Source organism: Pistacia vera, unplaced genomic scaffold (genome assembly GCF_008641045.1).
Source record: "Pistacia vera cultivar Batoury unplaced genomic scaffold, PisVer_v2 Contig21, whole genome shotgun sequence".
In the NCBI taxonomy this organism is placed as follows: domain Eukaryota; kingdom Viridiplantae; phylum Streptophyta; class Magnoliopsida; order Sapindales; family Anacardiaceae; genus Pistacia; species Pistacia vera.
The window spans coordinates 450,603-456,126 of NW_022196013.1; the positions used below are offsets into that span (position 1 = coordinate 450,603).

The window sequence follows — 5,524 nt, forward strand, 5'->3', positions numbered from 1 at the left end:
TATTTTGAAACAATAGAACACATTTCAAGTAAGTATTTATGGCTTGAATAATAATACACACAGTTATAGTTAGAGGTGGAACAAATGGGTCGGGTTAGGCGGGTCAACCCTAACCCAACTCACCTCAACCAAGGTTAACTCAGCCCGAGTATACCCTGTCGGGCGGGCTGGGCCTTCATAGGCCAACCCGCTGACCCGACGGATTATATATATTTAAAAAAAAAACCCGTCCAACCCGATGAGTTGACCTGCGGGTTGGACAAATTTAAAAAAAAAAAATTAAATTAAATTTTTTTTTGCAAAAACCCATTTTATCCTTGAAATTTAGCTGTTTTATAGCAGTTGGAGGGGTCTTTTTGGTCATTTTCTTGTCCCCTTTTTTTCTATAAATAGGGCCTAAACTCTCATATTTCCTCACATCCCAAATTCCCTCATTTTCTCTATTGCAATATCTTAATCTATTTGTTGTCAATTTGCTCTCATTTTAATTTTTATTAGTTTTTTCAATTTTCAATTCTCCATCTTTAATTCTTTATTTCTTCTATATCCATTTTTTTTTTTTAACTATAGATATTTCCATCCCATCAATTTTGATGATGAAGAAAATTATCCTAGTCCCCTTGAATTTACTAATGTAAATGCAGTAGATTCAAATAGTCTCGCTTTCCCATTCTCAGAATTTGATACACCTCATAATATTCCCCCCTTCCTCCCCATGTTGCTACAGCTCCCAATGGTTCTAGAAGTCGTCCTTGTAATCTCAAGCAGAAGCGGGTTCATCAACTACAGTCGGAACCGACGACAGGCACACATAAGACATTTGGGTGCATTTCGAAAAGTTTTATGAGACAGAAAATAGAGTTCAAGTGAAGAAAGCAAGATGCAAGTATTGTGGAAATATTTATAAAGTTGATGCAGGTAATGGTACTAGTACTTTAAAAAGACATGCTAGTAAACATATGAATCAACATGGAAATAGAGAACCAATCAAACTCAAATAACTAACATGGGTACTACTTGGCGCTATAATTCTGATATATATAGGGAACAATTAGCTTTATATACTATTGCAATTGATCAACCTATTAATATGGTTGAAGATAAATATTTTGAAAGATTATTAAAAATTCATTTTTTCCAGGATTTAAAAGTTATTTTAAAACTGCAACTAGAAATGATTTAATAAAATTGTTTGGGAAAATGAAATTAGAATTAAGAAATAAAATATATAGTTGTCATGTTAGTGTGGCTCTAACCACCGATATTTGGTGTGGTAGAGCTAAACACGATTATATTTTTGTGACTAATTATTATTTTGATAATAAATATAAATTAAATAAATCTTTATTGGGATTTAGATTATTGGATGTGGATCATAGTGGTCAACAAATTTACAATAAAATTGTTGAAGTTTTAGAAGATTATGATATTGTTCACAAAGTAATAGGTTTAATTTTAGATAGTACAAGTGCTAATAGTAGAGTTATAGATTTTTTTAAAATAAATTTTCCTTTTTATGACAATTTGAAGTTTTTTCACCAACTTTGTGCATGTCACATTATTAATTTAATTGTGAAAAGTGATATGAAAAAAATTAGAAATAATATTGATAAAATTAGGGATTCTTTAGCTTGGATTACTAGTAGTAATAGAAGAAATGCTGAATTTTAAGATACTTGTATAAAATCTAATATGTCTCTTAGAACTTTTGCATTGACATGCCTGCTAGATGGAATAGTACTTATTTCATGTTTGATTCATGTTTACCTTATGCAAATTTAAATGGTTATTTTGTAGCAAATAATAGGAGTCCTCATTATTTGGTAGACAATGATTTGCATATAGCTCATTCTTTTCTTAAATTTTTTTATCAATCCACTTTAAAACTTTCTGGTGTGTATTATCCTACTAGTCTATTGGTAATATATACAATTATAAAAATTTCTGATTTATTTAAAAAAAAAAACAAAAACAATGAAATTTTAGTGGGACCAATAAAGGCAGTGAAATTAAAATTTAAAAAATATTGGAAACCCTTCCATTTTCTTTTTTGTTTAGCTGCCATATTTGATCCTAAAATTAAATTAGCGGGTTTAAAAAATGGTTTAGACACGTTAAGTGAAAATTTATGAGACGAAGCATATGCCAATCAACTAGGAGAGATAAGACAATGTCTTGCAGAGGTATATTTGCAATATGAAAACATGTATGGGAACCAACGAAGAGGCGAAATACCCGAGAAAGTAGCATCAAAAGACAAAAATAAAGACTTCGACTCCTGAAATGCACTTAATAGGCCAAAGAGGACCTGAACTCGAAGCATAGCCTCCTCTTCAGAAACATCAACAACAAATATACTGCCTTCCATGCAGCTACAGAGTAATGAGCTTCACCAACATTTAGGAACCCCTGACGTACTACCAGCAAATCTACAACAAAGAGTCAACTTTGATGTCTTAGAATATTGGAAAACCATAAAATTTATTTTTTCGGTATTATCAAGACTTGCCCTGTATGTTTTCTCAATTTCTGTCTCAGTCGTCTCATCCGAACAAATATTTAGTACAAGTGGAAGAATTTTAAATGATAAGAGGACTAAACTTTCACCAAAATTGATTGAAGTCCTCACATGTCTTCAAGATTGAGAACGATTGTGCCATCAGGATCAATACGAGGTTGTCGATGATACTTTAATAGAATAATTTCAATTTTGTAATTTAGATGATGCAGATGAGGGAGCTCCTAGTCAACCCTCAAATTATTGTTTTATAAATTGTAACTTTATAATTTGTAAATTAACTGTCAATTATTGCACTTTTTTTTCCTTATCAAGTTTTTTCCCAATTGAGTTTTTCTTGGTAAAGTTTTTAACGAGGCAATAATTGTTGTAATTTCTTATTTTATTTTTTGATAAATTAATAAATCTAATTTTTCTTATATTACAATTTAATTATATTAAAATTGAATTAATATTTGAAATGTTAACAAAAAAAATTAATTTAATTGAATTATTGATATTTGAAAAGTTAGCTAAAAAAATTACACAAAAGAAAAAATAAAAAAATCCTAGGCCGGCCCGCACAAAAACCTACCGGGTTAGGGTTAGCGGGCGGGGCTGGGCCAATCCTTCTGGCCAAAGATGCAGGCCTAACCTAACCCACCCTTGTTGGCGGACCAGGTAAGGCCCGACCCATAATTTTGCTTCGCATGTCACGGGCTAGGTCGGGCAGGTTATTTTTCCACTTTTAGTTATAATTTATTAGAGGTTAACCAATTGATTTCCTGCAATCAATCAAAATTCAAGTAAATTTCATAATCGTTATGGACCATAAGTTTAATGTCATCAGAAGCTTAATACAACCAAGGAATAACAACTAACAGTTCAAATATCGCTCTTAAGGCCCATTATGCAGAACCACGTGTACAATATAATGTTTCTCAAACTAAGCTTCAAGTCAAGTCAATAGTCTTGCGGTTCTACTCATCTGGCTGCCACAACCAAAAAAAAAAAAAATACAAACGAGTAATACTATATTTATACAACTTTTTTACACCATTCTCTTACTCCATGATGTGCCAGCTGACGTGACATTGCCACCTCATATGCCACATTGGCAAGTTGCCACGTCACTTCCCTAAATGTAATTTTTTATTTTATTTCAGTAACCTTAATTTCCAAAATTACAATTCCCCAAATTTAAATCTCCCTCCCAAAATTCATAAATTTGCAAACCAAACCATTTTGCAAAATCCATTTAGCCCCCGCCACCTAAAATCTCTCCACCTTAAACCTCATTGTCGCAACTTCGCCAGAGTTACTACCGCAACAGTACACCAGGACACCACCTTCGTCATTCGCATCCACAAGTGGCGCGTTTCACAGTATCTCCAGTTCTGTCTCACTTCGCCAGAGTCGCTATCACCGACGTATCCAAGTCGTCAAATCGTATAATATTGCCTAGTTGCTCTTGTAATCTCCTTCTTGTCTTATTATTTTTTTTTTTTTCCATCTCTTGAATGCATTGATTGTCTAATTTAATCTCCTTATTTTGCACTTTTGGTATTCTTTTTTTGTGGCAAGCTTGTTCCTGCTTTGGCTATGGTTTTGTCACTCATTGTTGAATTCGGTTCCAAAATGCTTATCTTTCGAATTTGATCCTAATGCTGGTTGGTGTTCATGGTTTCAGGTTTTACCATTATCATTATGCACCCTTTGCTTCGATCTGAAAGGTCTCGGCCAGCTGAAGATAAGCCTTACACTGGGTCAGCCCTTTAGACCATACAATAAACTATTGGGAATTTTCCCTGCTGCAAGGTGTGGTCCCAGAAATAACAAAAGAGTTCAAACATTGGTGGTATTACAGAGACTTCTACTTAATAAAACTTGCTAAGTTGATAAAAACGACCGAGAACCAACCACCCTTTTTTTGGGGAAATTATCTTTTAAAAATCTTATGAATGTGTACATTAATAACCATGCATGATTGAGATTTGTTTCCATTTCCGATAATTTTGTTCATTAATTACCAATCGTATCATAGTATTAACAAATCATGACCATCTTTACCCGCAAAAGACAACTATTGGATCATTCCCACTGCCCAAACTTATATAAAGATAGTTATGCTAAGACTTTTGACTATTTGTTTACTGATTCAAAGAAATTAATTTCCTTCCCACTTCCTTTGAATTTTGCTTTCGCAGTCCTATATAAAAAACTATCCTGTTGTTTTCTCGATTTGTTTACTTACTTTAATTCATTATTTTTCATAGGGTTTTCCAGGAACCAAATCGGGAGTGTTGGTAGTGTGTTTCACAGATAACAAGCATGGATTTCACTGGTCTCATTTCATTCATCTGCAAGGTACGTAACCACTAATTTCCTAGTTTATTTTCTTATTCATGTATTTCAGTTCTTATTTGATTTGCAACACTAATTTGTTTGTAATTAAGCTCTGATACCACTGGATATAACGAAAATGAAGTTAAGTTTTGTTCTAATGAATAATAACATCATGATAGTTGAAGTTTATCTTCTTGATAAAATCTAATATGTTAAAGGTTTTCTTTGAGATAACACAGGAATGAAATGGAATCTCTAGTAGAGCTTAACAAAGTAGTGAAGTTTTAGGAATTTTGTGACGTCTTGCGGTTTGACTAAACTTGCGTAATCCTTTATTGTAAGGTACAAGCACTTGGGACAATTTGCTCCACTATGAAGAGAGCCAACTGTAGCTCAACTTCCAGGAGATTGGAGTAAAATTGGAGTAATTAAATTGGACTGATGCCAAGGGATCCAGGTGGCATAATTCATCTTTTATCCTTATTTTTTTCTTCTTCATGTGATGGACTTTGCAGATTGATGGATGTCTTCATGCCGGTTTCACATGTACATTTTCTATGTATAACTTCATCATTTAATTATTTATTTTTTCTAAGTGGTTGATATTTTCTTTGTTTAGGTATGTAGATATGATTGTGAATCCTGAAGTAGCTGATGTATTCTGGAGAAGGGCGAACCTGG

At 33.0% G+C, this 5,524-nt stretch overlaps 1 long non-coding RNA gene across 1 annotated transcript; it reads left to right on the forward strand.

Annotated features, from left to right (window-relative positions):
- Window positions 1-4,231: 4,231 nt before the first annotated feature.
- Window positions 4,232-5,524, forward strand: LOC116129206. The gene is made up of 4 exons (XR_004127869.1): window positions 4,232-4,315; window positions 4,774-4,864; window positions 5,186-5,300; window positions 5,463-5,524. It is a non-coding gene; the product is annotated as an uncharacterized LOC116129206 (long non-coding RNA).